The sequence below is a fragment of the Schistocerca nitens genome, chromosome 4 (genome assembly GCF_023898315.1).
Source record: "Schistocerca nitens isolate TAMUIC-IGC-003100 chromosome 4, iqSchNite1.1, whole genome shotgun sequence".
Classification (NCBI taxonomy): domain Eukaryota; kingdom Metazoa; phylum Arthropoda; class Insecta; order Orthoptera; family Acrididae; genus Schistocerca; species Schistocerca nitens.
The window spans coordinates 845116604-845131886 of record NC_064617.1 but is presented as its reverse complement, the minus strand read 5'-3'; the positions used below and the strand labels follow the sequence as shown (position 1 = coordinate 845131886).

Genomic DNA, 15283 nt, shown 5'->3' with positions numbered 1-15283 from the left:
TCCACGAGAAAGAAAAATAATGGTTTCGTGAAACTTATTTTCCCGATTACTGCTCAATCTCTGTTTATAACTATCAAATACACCATTTGTGAACACTGTAAAATAGTGAATAGGGAAAAAGGTTAAAGAAGAAGCCACAGCAGTACTGATTTGTAGTAACTGAATGACGACAGACGAGAATGATAAATTTCACGTAGCTTTCTAGGAACGAATATACTGCCGATGTAAACCAAGCTGCAGAGTAAAACAAAAACAAAACATAAAAGCTAACGTAACCCTATATTTGACCCTTCAACCCGTGTTTTAGTTTTTTGACATACTTATTAGTACCTCTCGTCTGTGTTGTAAGAGTATGGACCGGCTAATCCCTGAGGGGACAAACAAACATTTGCGCCGAAAAGCTAGGCGACCATAGCAACGAAATGGTATTTTCAGAAGCCGTTGCTACTAACAACACATTATTACGGCAACGCCGTTCTTTTAACAGGTACATTCTGATTAATCGAATACTGTATCCTCTGTAGTAGGTCCTGTAGTTTCAGGTTTTTATTCCTCACTTTTTGACCTACGAACATTAACTTTTGTATCGTATTGTTTCTATCATGATAGATAAACGCAGTGGTATTTTACACTGCCACATACGAGCTTTCTTCACTACTAGTTACGCCCTACTGAAACATTGTGTACCATTCTATGTAGTCCAACCTGAATAGGGGCGGTATCACACTTCTGTGTAGCCAAGATAATACGATCCGTTGTCGATTTTATTTCATTTGTGTGCTCTCCTGTTATTACTGGATGCGGCAGAATGTTGTTTACATAGTTTTGGTTCTTTTCTTTGCAGTTCTTGTCATATTCTAAATTAATATTTTATTTCTTTCTTGTATCCACAGACATAATACTACTGTATGGTTCCCAAATTTTGCGTACGACTCCATTAATTTACTTTTAGCACTTTTGTTTGTTAATACAGTGATAATGATTCCCAGCTATAAAATTAAATAATTCTGTTACATTTACTCAGAAAGAATAGGTTTGTATACAGGAAGTTATTGCTGTATGACTGGTATTATATTACTTAACACTAGCACTTACTCTGTTATGTATGAAAATTCTGGCTATATATCATTGTGCCATTTGCATAAAGTACTACCTGTACTTTTCCTTGTGCATGAATTTCAGTGTTAGTGTTGCTACTAACTTTTATATTCTTATCTGTTTTGTGTGCTGTTTCCAACTATTGCCTCTTCAGATTTCCAAATAAATTCCTTAAAAGGCTGTGTTGATACAATTTGATCATTTAGTTGTACTGCAGAGCACTTCTCACTGAACACATACTCTCTACAAATAATCAGGCACTAATGACTTATAGGAATACTTTATGGAGAAACTCTTAGCTCAACGTTTTTCAATATATAGAATTTGTGAAGAATTTGTCTGAGTTTAAGTCGGTGTTTTGGAGACATATGTGGTAAGTTATTTATACACATTGGCAGTTTTGTGAGAGAGTACCACCCCAATGATGTGCTGTGAAGGCAATGGTAGTGTGCATAAATTGCTTGTATGGCTCATAGTGCTCTAGAGAGGGAGCAGACTTAGAACACTCGTTTTATTTGTTGAAAAGCATGTTGGCACTGTTAGGATCATTCATATTCCACACTTTTCTTGTATAAGTTATCGAGTGATATGGCAATACTGTCAGAATTAGGTATAAATTTGGAATAATAATTAATTTTGCCAAGAAATGATTGAAAGCATTTTAAGGTCGTGAGCACTTGAAGTTTGCCTGGGGCTTTTATATGTTGCTGGGTTGGTAGCCAGACTGAAGATGTGGCACAGTTGTTCCACTTGGTTTCTGATAAATTCACAATTATTTAAAACTTCCTGCCAAATTAAAAGTGTTTGCCAAACTGGTACTCGGATCTGAAAGTTTTCCTTTTACAGGCAAATACTCTACTGACTGAGGTACCAAGTATGACTCATGATCTGTCGTCACAGCTATACCTCTGCCAGTACCTCATATCCTACCTTACAAAGCTGTGAGGACAGGATGTGAGCTATGCTTGGGTAGCGCAATTGGCAGAAAACTTGCCTGTAAAAGGCAAAGGTGTCAAGTTCAAGTCCCAGTCCAGTATGGAATTTTAATCTGCCAGGAAGTTGCATATCAGTGCATACTCTGCTGCAGTATGAAATTTCATTCTGGGCATGCTTACTGAAATTGTATTTTAGTCCATTCGCTGTAACACATTGAAAGGATAAGTAGGTTTGCCTTGCGTTCCCATTTAGCACCTGTCACAATTATATTATCCAAGTATCCTGTGTTCGGAATCTTTTGAGCTGATTTCTAGTGCCCTATTGATTCCAAAAGATAGTCTGCAACTGTTTGTTAAGATGCGAATTCTTAAACACTGGAGTCTTATTGAGCACTGTGGACAGTCCAACAGTTTTGTGTTTTGAAGACGATTGGCTTCACAAATAGGGGATCTCTCTTTGTAACTTACAGGACTTTTCTAGGTCAGTTTATTAAAATGGTGGCAGCTGGAACATATGTAAAAAAGTTTAATGAATATGGTAAACAGTAGAGTTGACCTAGTGAAATTACGTTGTCTCTACATGTTCTATCATATGTTGTTTCGGTTTCCATATAGATCATCACACACCCAGATGGCTGTGCATGTAAAAATTCCAATTCTTGAATGGGGAGATGCACTTGCCAGAATTGAATACACCTGGAAGATTAACAGTGAGGGTGTATGTGCCAGCCAGCATAGATTGATTTTCAGTTAATTTCCCACATCCCACTAGGTGAATACTGGGCTGGTACCCAATGCCTTCTCAGTTGACCATAAATAATTCACAGACATTTAGAAAACTTTCACTCAGTTTCACATGAATAAGACTACATGCAGATAGTTGGGGTACACATTCTGTCCTGGGAAGTAAGGGGGTGGCGGCAGAAAGGGGTCTGACCATCCCTTAAATTTACTGTGCCATATCCGTTAATAACCATGCTGACCCTGTGCTGATGCAGTACAAAGGCACAAGAAAAACAACAATGTCTAGACGTGCCATCAGTAGATCTGTTCAATATTCATAGTGGTGTTCTTGTAGCTGTCTTACAGTGAAAATTAAATCTGCTATGGGCTTTCCTACTCGTAAGTCATGTTGTTTTTGTCTCATCCTTCCTTCTACTTTTGTCTGAATTCATGTGTCTTCCTCAAAGAAGAACCATGGACCTTGCCGTTGGTGGGGAGGCTTGCGTGCCTCAGCGATACAGATGGCCGTACCGTAGGTGCAACCACAACGGAGGGGTATCTGTTGAGAGGCCAGACAAACATGTGGTTCCTGAAGAGGGGCAGCAGCCTTTTCAGTAGTTGCAGGGGCAACAGTCTGGATGATTGACTGATCTGGCCTTGTAACATTAACCAAAACGGCCTTGCTGTGCTGGTACTGCGAACGGCTGAAAGCAAGGGGAAACTACAGCCGTAATTATTCCCGAGGACATGCAGCTTTACATGCAGCTTTACTGTATGATTAAATGATGATGGCGTCCTCTTGGGTAAAATAGTCCCCCATTCGGATCTCCGGGCGGGGACTATTCAAGAGGACGTCGTTATCAGGAGAAAGAAAACTGGCATTCTACGGATCGGAGCGTGGAATGTCAGATCCCTTAATCGGGCAGGTAGGTTAGAAAATTTAAAAAGGGAAATGGATAGGTTCAAGTTAGATATAGTGGGAATTAGTGAAGTTCGGTGGCAGGAGGAACAAGGCTTTTGGTCAGGTGATTACAGGGTTATAAATACAAAATCAAATAGGGGTAATGCAGGAGTAGGTTTAATAATGAATAAAAAAATAGGAGTGCGGGTTAGCTACTACAAACAGCATAGTGAACACATTATTGTGGCCAAGATAGACACAAAGCCCATGCCTACTACAGTAGTACAAGTTTATATGCCAACTAGCTCTGCAGATGATGAAGAAATTGATGAAATGTATGATGAGATAAAAGAAATTATTCAGGTAGTGAAGGGAGACGAAAATTTAATAGTCATGGGTGACTGGAATTCGTCAGTAGGAAAAGGGAGAGAAGGAAACATAGTAGGTGAATATGGATTGGGGGGAAGAAATGAAAGAGAAAGCCGCCTTGTAGAATTTTGCACAGAGCATAACTTAATCATAGCTAACACTTGGTTCAAGAATCATAAAAGAAGGTTGTATACCTGGAAGAATCCTGGAGATACTAATAGGTATCAGATAGATTATATAATGGTAAGACAGAGATTTAGAAACCAGGTTTTAAATTGTAAGACATTTCCAGGGGCAGATGTGGATTCTGACCACAATCTATTGGTTATGAACTGCAGATTGAAACTGAAGAAACTGCAAAAAGGTGGGAATTTAAGGAGATGGGACCTGGATAAACTGAAAGAACCAGTGGTTGTAGAGAGTTTCAGGGAGAGCATAAGGGAACAATTGACAGGAATGGGGGAAAGAAATACAGTAGAAGAAGAATGGGTAGCTCTGAGGGATGAAGTAGTGAAGGCAGCAGAGGATCAAGTAGGTAAAAAGACGAGGGCTAATAGAAATCCTTGGGTAACAGAAGAAATATTGAATTTAATTGATGAAAGGAGGAAATTTAAAAATGCAGTAAATGAAGCAGGCAAAAGGGAATACAAACGTCTCAAAAATGAGATCGACAGAAAGTGCAAAATGGCTAAGCAGGGATGGCTAGAGGACAAATGTAAGGATGTAGACGCTTGTCTCACTAGGGGTAAGATAGATACTGCCTACAGGAAAATTAAAGAGACCTTTGGAGATAAGAGAACCACTTGTATGAATATCAAGAGCTCAGATGGAAACCCAGTTCTAAGCAAAGAAGGGAAAGCATAAAGGTGGAAGGAGTATATAGAGGGTCTATACAAGGGCAATGTACTTGAGGACAATATTATAGAAATGGAAGAGGATGTAGATGAAGATGAAATGGGAGATAAGATACTGCGTGAAGAGTTTGACAGAGCACTGAAAGACCTGAGTCGAAACAATGCCCCGGGAGTAGACAACATTCCATTAGAACTAATGATGGCCTTGGGAGAGCCAGTCATGACAAAACTCTACCATCTGGTGAGCAAGATGTATGAGACAGGCGAAATACCCACAGACTTCAAGAAGAATATAATAATTCCAATCCCAAAGAAAGCAGGTGTTGACAGATGTGAAAATTACCGAACTATCAGTTTAATAAGTCACAGCTGCAAAATACTAAAGCGAATTCTTTACAGACAAATGGAAAAACTGGTAGAAGCGGACCTCGGGGAAGATCAGTTTGGATTCCGTAGAAATGTTGGAACACGTGAGGCAATACTAACCTTACGACTTATCTTAGAAGAAAGATTAAGAAAAGGCAAACCTACGTTTCTAGCATTTGTAGACTTAGAGAAAGCTTTTGACAACGTTAACTGGAATACTCTCTTTCAAATTCTGAAGGTGGCAGGGGTAAAATACAGGGAACGAAAGGCTATTTACAATTTGTACAGAAACCAGATGGCAGTTATAAGAGTCGAGGGGCATGAAAGGGAATCAGTGGTTGGGAAAGGAGTGAGACAGGGTTGTAGCCTCTCCCCGATGTTATTCAATCTGTATATTGAGCAAGCAGTAAAGGAAACAAAAGAAAAATTGGGAGTAGGTATTAAAATTCATGGAGAAGAAGTAAAAACTTTGAGGTTCGCCGATGACATTGTAATTCTGTCAGAGACAGCAAAGGACTTGGAAGAGCAGTTGAACGGAATGGACAGTGTCTTGAAAGGAGGATATAAGATGAACATCAACAAAAGCAAAACGAGGATAATGGAATGTAGTCAAATTAAATCGGGTGATGCTGAGGGGATTAGATTAGGAAATGAGACACTTAAAGTAGTAAAGGAGTTTTGCTATTTAGGGAGTAAAATAACTGACAATGGTCGAAGTAGAGAGGATATAAAATGTAGACTGGCAATGGCAAGGAAATCGTTTCTGAAGAAGAGAAATTTGTTAACATCGAGTATAGATTTAAGTGTCAGGAAGTCGTTTCTGAAAGTATTTGTATGGAATGTAGCCATTTATAGAAGTGAAACGTGGATGATAACCAGTTTGGACAAGAAGAGAATAGAAGCTTTCGAAATGTGGTGCTACAGAAGAATGCTGAAGATAAGGTGGGTAACTAATGAGGAGGTATTGAATAGGATTGGGGAGAAGAGAAGTTTGTGGCACAACTTGACTAGAAGAAGGGATCGGTTGGTAGGACATGTTTTGAGGCATCAAGGGATCACAAATTTAGCATTGGAGGGCAACGTGGAGGGTAAAAATCGTAGAGGGAGGCCAAGAGATCAATACACTAAGTAGATTCAGAAGGATGTAGGTTGCAGTAGGTACTGGGAGATGAAGAAGCTTGCATAGGATAGAGTAGCATGGAGAGCTGCATCAAACCAGTCTCAGGACTGAAGACCACAACAACAACAACAACAACAACAACCTCATATATCTTTGCACAGTGGCTCATCAATGTCATTCCCCAATAGCTTTTTCAGTCTGTTCTATTACCTTCCTCGAAGAGAAGGACAATTATTCCCTTCGTTACTCATCTGGGGTCCTTCTCTCTTTCCACGCAATTTTCATCACTAAATAGAGCTATTTTATCCCCACCTCTGCTGTTGCTATCATGATCTCTACGCTCATCTCATCAAAATCTGATGGCTTCCATCATTCCATCTTTCTCAGTGCATCTTCCAGTTTTATGCAAATTAAATCATTTTCTGTTTGTAGTTCCTTGTCCTCCTCCTTGTTCGGCTTTCCAATTGTGTTCGAGAGATTTTCAAAATACTCCCACCACATGATCTTGAGTTTCTACTGATATTTTACCTCATGGCCACTTTTGTTCACCACTCATCATATCTTTCCATCTCTCACATTTAACCATCCTGTGTAGAACCTATTTTGCACCTTTGATCTCCTCCTCCTTCATTAAAGCCCATTCTTCCATCCACCTTCTTCTCTCTTCTGCCGCCATTCTTTCTACCTCTTTCTTTCTTGTCTGAGACTCTTCTCTTGTCTCTGCTGACCTAGTCTGGAACTGTATCTTGAAGGCTCTATTCTTCTTCAGCACTGTACCTTCCGTTTCTTCATTCTACCATGGCTTTCCCTTCCATCTTTTTTTGTTGCTTGTCCTCTAACATATAACTTTTGTTGCACTTACTGATTTCCTCTTAAATCTGCTTCATTCCTCTTTTACTGTTTTTGGTTCGTCCATTGGGACATTTCCCTCACTATTCCGAGGTAGTCTACCCTATTTTCTTCGTGTTTTAGCCTCTGTAACTTTACACAGCTGTCCTGATTTTCTGTCACTTTGTTAACTTTAGCCCTTCTCAAGTTCGTTATCAGCTGTCAGTGGTTGCTACCCAAGGCCTCTAATGATATTATCTGTACATCTGTGGTGTTTTTGTTCATTCCTCTATTGTAGAGATAGTTAACTACTACTTTCTACTCAAGTCATTACTGTAACAAGTAATCGTGTGACTCTCCTTTTTCTTGAAGCAGGAATCCCTGATCAACAAACCACTTATTTGGCAGAAGTCCAATAGTCTGTCACCTTCCTTGATTTGACTGTCCTAACCATCTGGTCCAAACACACTTTACTACTTTTGTCTTTCTCTTCCAATATGTGTATTGAAATTCCCCGTTATCGTCACAGTCTTTCCTCCAGTCTGTTTCTGCATCCCCTCTTCAAATTATTGCTTTCTGTGACCTGTCCCTTGAGTGATATTTGTGTGTCCATCATCCTGTCACTTATTCTCTTCATTTCTTCTTTTACCCAAGTCTCACTCCATTCCTGATTCGATATAACGGGTAGTCTTTTTCAGTGTCGCCTCCCTTCTTTACACCTAGTTTCTTCCAACCCCAACAAAGCCAGGTGCCTTCTTTCCATCATATGCATCATCTCCTCCATCTCACCAGTCAATGTCCAGATAGTCATTGCCCTAAATTATAATCCATGTTTACAGTTGGGTTGTTATCTACCTATCTATCTATGTATCCTTTCTGAGGCTTATTCCATTCTTGAAAGGAGAGGGATTATCCACTACTGGTTTGTTGGGTCTATTATAGCTTCACCAGGGCAGCACTGGCCATCACTTTTCAGGTTTCCTGTAGGCATCAGGGCACATGCAGTCCCCACTGTACAATTATTTTAATTGGTAGATTTAATATATTTGATTCGTAAAGTAATGTAATGACAAAGCTCAAATGTAGAGATGCATCATGTATCAATTAATTAGATCAAATGGCTGATAAATAAATACCATCTAAAGTGCATGTTAATTACCATGAGTTGACATGACTTCGTCTAATAGCAGTTGAAGATACGCTTGAGTTAGATCAATTTTGGAGAAATATTGACCATGAGATAGTTTTGTCAGTAATTCTTTTGGTTGTGGAATGGGATTGACTTCAGACTTGCACATTTATGGTTATTTTGAAATCACTGCAGACACGGAGGAAATAATCTGCTTTGCCTAAGACTGTTAACAGAGTTGCTGACTGACCAGATGTAATAAGTATTAGGATATCTTGTTCCCTTAAGTGATGTAGCTCACTTTTGAGGTCTTCTTACAATGCTACTAATAGTGGTTGGGGTTGGAGGTAATGAGGTGTTGTGGGAGATTTCAACCAAATTTGAGCTGCGTAATTGTTGACTCACTCTAAGCCTAGTGAAAAGAAAGCAAAAATTTGCTGGATAGTGAATGATACTACTCAGGGCACAGCATAATGTCATCTATTATTTGAAATGAGAAAGCTGTAAAGGTGTTCATCCCAGATATGTTTTGTCTCTTTGGTGAGGGCATAACTAAAATGTAAATGAACAGCTGTCATTTATCTATGACACTTATTGTGCATTCCTTGCAGAACTGGATGTGGTATTTGCTATAGGATGTTAATGTTTATAACGTAGGCTGTAATGGTGGTGAACCAGTCTAGACATAAGCTTCAAAAAATGGTTCAAATGGCTCTGAGCACTATGGGACTCAACATCTGTGGTCATAAGTCCCCTAGAACTTAGAACTACTTAAACCTAACTAACCTAAGGACATCACACACATCCATGCCGGAGGCAGGATTCGAACTTGCGACCGTAACAGTCGCGCGGTTCCTGACTGAGTGCCTAGAACCGCGAGACCACCGCGGCCGGCAGACATAAGCTTCCTCATTTATGATAGAGGCTGTTGTCAGTATGGACAAGAAAATTAATTCACACATTCTTAATTACTAATGGAAGAGATAACTTATGTGCTCATGCCATTAAAGGACTCAGTTGTGGCTGAAGCATGTTTATGCTATTTCGGTGTTCGTGGGACTTATTTAACGCAGCTGTGTCAGACTTTTGTCAATGCCCCTTTTTATTACACCATCCACAGAGTGTTTCTTTTTAGAGGCAGTAACAATGAGGATACTTTGAACAACAGTCTGGACTACCTCAATACGTAGCCCTTTTTGTTGTTATAATGAGGTTGTGAGTATTCCTGTGAAGACTGAGATGTTCACTACTGCTGTATGAGTGCTGTGTGTTCTTTATTATTTGGACATCAGGGTTTGAACCTCAAGTCCAATGAAGAAAACAGACTTCTCATGTCCTGATCATACTTACTGTGGAATGGAGTGCTGTTTTATAGATGATATCAGGTTCATCGAAAGATTTCTGTACTACAGCTGACATTTCAAAAGTTCTTGCAACAGATAACACTTTCTTGATAATACTATTTGCTAGTATAAGTGTCTCTGTCCATAATTCCTGATTACAGCCTCTCATACTAGTGATTCAGCATAGGCTTGTTTACAAGTTACATTTTCACAGCTGAACTGACATTTGCGCATCAGACCATTTAAATCAGCTGCCCATAGGGCATATGATTGATTTGATTTCTTATGACAATGAACTATGTGAGCCTGCCTACATAACATTAGTTTGCTGTCTATAATGCAAAGAGAGTGTACTGTGTTTTTTTGGCAACTCTATACAATCCACGTTGGTGGGAGGATGCATCTGTATGTGATTCTTTTTCTTGTGTCTTTGTCCCACATGAGTGCAGGGTCAATATGATTTTTAATGGGACATGGTTAATTTAAGGGGCGGCAGATGCCTTTCTTGTTGGTAGTTCATTATCACCTGGGACAGAATTGTGTACCCCAACTGTCTGCAATTAGTGTGATTCATGTGAAAGTAAGCGAATGTTATCTAAATGTTTGTGAATCGTGTACCTGAGGGGGGACTTGGGTACCAGCTTGGTATTCATTTACTGGAATGTGGGAAACTGATTAAAAACCATTCTAGAGGGCAGAGCATCCAGGTTTGAGTCCTGGTCCATCTGACAGAACAGACACCACACTCTATTATGATTTAGTGAGGAAACAAAATCTGGTGATTGAAATTTTCAGTCTGCGGTGGAGTGTGTGCTGATACGAAACTTCCGGGCAGATTAAAACTGTGTGCCGGACTGAGATTCGAATTTGGGACCTTTGCATTTCACGAGCAAATGCTCTATGGGAGAGCTACCATGCATGACTGATGACCTGTCCACACCTTCAGTTCTGCCAGTACCTTGTCTCCTATCTTCCAAACTTCACAGAAGCTCTCCTGTGAACCTTGCAGAGCCATCCCTCTTGAAAGAAAGGATATTTCAGAGACATGGCTTAGCCACAGCCTAGGGGATGAAGCTGTGAGGGCAGATCATGAGTTGTGTTTGGACAGCTCAGTTGTTAGAACAGTTGCCCATGAAAGGCAAAGGTCTCAAATTCGAGTCTCAGTCTGGCACACAGTTTTAATCTGCCAGGAAGTTTCATATAAGCGCACACTCTGCTGCAGAGTGAATAGGGGATAAGGTACTCACAGAATTGAAGCTGTGAGGACAGGTCATGAATTGTGCGTGGGTGTCTCAGTCGGTTGAGCACTCACCCGTGTAAGGGAAAGGTCCTGAGTTTGAGTCTCGGTCCAGTATACAGTTTTAATCTGCCAAGAAGTTTGAAGGAATCATGTTTGGCCATCAGGCCTATGGAAATGTTACCTTTTTATGTGTGTGGTGTCTCTTCTGTCAGACATGTCATTGGCATATGACAAGTTGGGAATGTGGGTCAACCGAGGAGCATCTCCTGATGGCCAAGGTGGTTAAGGCATCCATTGTAGGGAAACTGAGCATCCAAGTTTGAGTCCCTGTCTGACATAAATTTTCAACTCGTATCACTGATTAATTTCAATGCCCGAATGTGGTTGCCATCAAAAAAACTTCAGTACAATTAGCAGTAATTTTATTTTCCATGTGGCCTTATTGTCATGTGTTCTGTTATATTTGCGAAGTAGTAAGCTGTTCATCTTGGAAATCACTTTGCTACAGTTTCTTTCCGTCAATATGTTTCTGAACTTTTTGACGTGCAATAAATGAGCAGCCATCACTAAAACATCTGTTTCTGTCATCTAAATTCTGTAAATCACAGGATTTTATTAATGTGATGGCTAGTGGATTATTGGTAATCAACTTAGAAGTTAACTTAGACAAATGAAAACTTTAGGCCACACCATGATGTGTACTAAATGAAATACTTAGGCATGTCACCAAGCCTAGCTCACGTTCCATAGGAGAGGGGTACATGCAGTTTAAAGCAATAGTTTGGAGCTGATTACTGGTCCAGAATACATTCTAATCCTTGAAGAAGAAGGGGAAAAAAATCAATCCCCACTGCTTAATGAGAGAAGCTCTGGGAACTTAGTAGTATTTCATACATCAGACATCAAGCATAACACTAAGCAAACCAGGCAAAAAACTAGTCACCTTCATGAGACATCATGCTGATCCTATGTAACACTGCCTCACTTCAGCAAGGAAGATATTCCACAAGTTTCTTCAGATATGCCATATCCAGCTGAAGCCACTTATTGGTCTTTAGATACTTTAGAGCTATGACACTGTGAGGATGTTGATTTCTATGTTTCAACTTCTGTTCCAGACAGGCACAGATATTTTATATGGAGTTAAATCAGATGATTTACTTGGCCAGTCAAAGAGTAATAGTGTGCCTAAGTGTTTGTCAAACCAGAAATGTGTGAACAGCTCAGTGAAAATGGCTGTCGTCATCTTGGAAGAAGAGAGAGTCAGCAGTATACTTATAATGAAGATATAAAAGAAAAGACAAAACCTGGTCATTGTGAATGTTCAAATAGAAATCTTAGTCCATGTTCTCAATAATGTGTGGGAATGGGCCAAAATCATGGTACTGAAAGATCTCCAATACATCACAGAACCACCTCTTGCCTGACCTGCACCTCCACAAACTGCAGGTTAAATGCCTCATTGGGCTATTGATGAATTCAAAGCCTTGGATCATTTGAAAAGAGACAGAGATTACATTAGATGTACTTTTTGTTCCAGTAGATCCATAGTGAGGAGATCCTCCATGACATAGAACATATCAGAAAAACAAGGATACACGATAAATACGCACAAAGCAAAACAAATGTGCTGATGTACCTTCCACAGATCCCAAGTGAACTGTTCCTCAAGGGTGTGGAATAAATAAAAAAAATCTTAAATCTAGTTTTGTTTGAAAGATAATAAATAACTTGTTGCAAAACACATCAATGTTCAACACACTGAGGTTTGTCTTATGCTATTGTAGTCATGATTCATAAAACAGAAAAATCATTTCACAACATTTATTTACAATCATCAAATTACTATACTGAATTTGTACGAGGGGTGTTTGAAAACTCTGTGCAAAAATAAAAATACTACAGTACTTACATGTTTGAGGTAAACCTTTTTTATTTTTCGACATAGTCTCCTTTTAGACTTATACACTTCGTCCAACGCTGTTCTAATTTGTTGATCCCTTTCAAATAATAGGAATTGTCCAAGTCTGTTAGTTACTGCAATCACCTCCTTGTTTGAATAAAATCTTTGTCCCACCAGCCATTTCTTCAAAGTGGGGAACAAATAGAAGTCTGAGGGAGCCATGTCTGGAGAATAGGGGCGATATGAAACGAGTTGGAATCCTGTTTCCATTAATTTTGCGACCACAACTGCTGAGGTGTGTGCTGCTGCATTGTCGTGATGGAAAAGGACTTTTTTGCGGTCCAACACCGGCGTTTTTCTTGCAGCTCGGTTTTCAAATGGTCCAGTAACAATGAATAATATGCACCTGTTTTAGTTTTACCCTTTTCCAGATAGTCGATGAGGATTATCCCTTGCAAATCCCAAAGAACACTAGCCATAACCTTTCCAGCCGTAGGAATGGTCTTAGCCTTTTTTGGTGCAGATTCTCCCTTGGTAACCCAGTGTTTAGATTGTTGTTTGGCCTCAGGAATATAGTAACGTATCCATGTTTCATCCACAGTGACGAAACAGCACTTTAAGTCCTGCGGATTCTTCCCGAACAGCTGCAAACCATCCTTGCAACACTTCACATGATTCCGTTTTTGGTCAGGCATGAGCAATCGCGGAACCCATCTTCGGATAGCTTTCTCATGTCCAAATGTTTATGCAAAATATTATGTACCCATTCATTCGAGATGCCCACAGCACTAGAAATCTCACGAACCTTAACTCTTCTGTCAGCCACCACCATATCATGGACTTCTTCCATGATTTCTGGAGTCGTAACCTCAACAGGGCGTCCAGAACGTTCAACACCACTTGTGCCCTTATAGCCACTCAGAAAATTTTGAAACCACTTATAAACTGTTCTAATCGAAGGTGTGGAGTCGCTGTCATGTTTCTCAAGCTTCTCTTTAGTCTCCTGAGGCATTTTGCCTTTCATAAAGTAACTTTTAATCACCACACGAAATTCTTTTTCGTCCATTTTCTGACAATCCCTCGAATTCCTTGATTCACACGAATGCCAATCACAAAGAACTAGACCAACATGGCTGAAACTTGGTGTGCATTCTTTTCAAAGATGCTACTAACTAAACATGACCTCGATATGCGCTGGTACTGCCATCTCTTGGACTTTGCCCGGACTTTTCAAATGCCCCTCATATGAAAGTCAGATTGTACTAATACATTATTTGATATTATTAGTAACATATACACACCAGTTGGTTCTGCTAGGAAATTCATTGATGGAATTGGAGTTGGGCATCAATGAATCTTTTAGGTTCCTCTTAAAACTGAACTTTATTAGTAGTCAAACTGTCTGTGGCTGCTGGCAAATTATTGAAACGTGTGTTCCTATGTAATGGACACTTTTCTTGACCATAGTAAGTGACTAAAAGTGGCTGGTACAGTGGGATGTATCATCTGCCATGCCCATTGCAGTGGTTTGCAGAGTGTAGATGTATACATAGATTTGTGAAGATCGTTCTTATTTGCAGTATTAATTCCGTAAACTGAGCTGTTGGTTTGAAAAAGAGCTATATTTTAATGACAAATTTCGTTAAGAAATAAATATATTAGAAAGCAACAGTTATTATTCCTTGTTCCCTAACCAGGCCTCTGCAGAATGTTCTTGAGTTCATACGACAAATAATCCTTATAACACATTTCTGGGCCCAGAAAAATTTAGCATGGGTTGACAAGTTAGCTCAAAAAATAATCGTGTGTGACATTGTGGAATGAAAGTGAGCATAGTATACCAGCTTTTTTATTTTTGTATCACCAATGTTGGGCAGTATTCACATTACAAATATTGGTTTGTTTAGGCACTTCAGCAGATCTGTGGTATGCTCCTCCCAGCTGAATTTATTATGAAGCTGTAATCTCAGGAATTTAACATTACCAACTTCTTCTATCTACTTATAGCCACATTTTAAGCATACACTGGTGGGAGATCTCTTACAAGCACTTAACTGCATGTAGTGACTTTTTTAAAAGTATAGTGACAAAGAATTAACTAAGATGACATAAATGTTTTCTTGGTTTGGTACCGTATCATAATGTATAAAAGTACTGCTTCATCTACATCTACATACATACTCCGCAGTCCACCATACGCTGCGTGGCGGAGGGTACCTCGTACCACAACTAACATCTTCTCTCCCTGTTCCACTCCCAAACAGAACGAGGGAAAAAATGACTGCCTATATGCCTCTGTACGAGCCCTAATCTCTCTTATCTTATCTTTGTGGTCTTTCCATGAAATATAAGTTGGCGGCAGTAAAATTGTACTGCAGTCATCCTCAAATGCTAGTTCTCTAAATTTCTTCAGTAGCAATTCACGAAAAGAATGTCTCCTTTCCTCCAGAGACTCCCACCCGAGTTCCTGAAGC

At 39.6% G+C, this 15283-nt stretch overlaps 1 protein-coding gene across 3 annotated transcripts in view; it reads left to right on the top strand.

The window, feature by feature from the left end:
* Positions 1-15283, top strand: part of LOC126253278 (cilia- and flagella-associated protein 45-like) — a 176085-nt gene that overhangs the window by 105 nt on the left and 160697 nt on the right. The window lies entirely within an intron of this gene.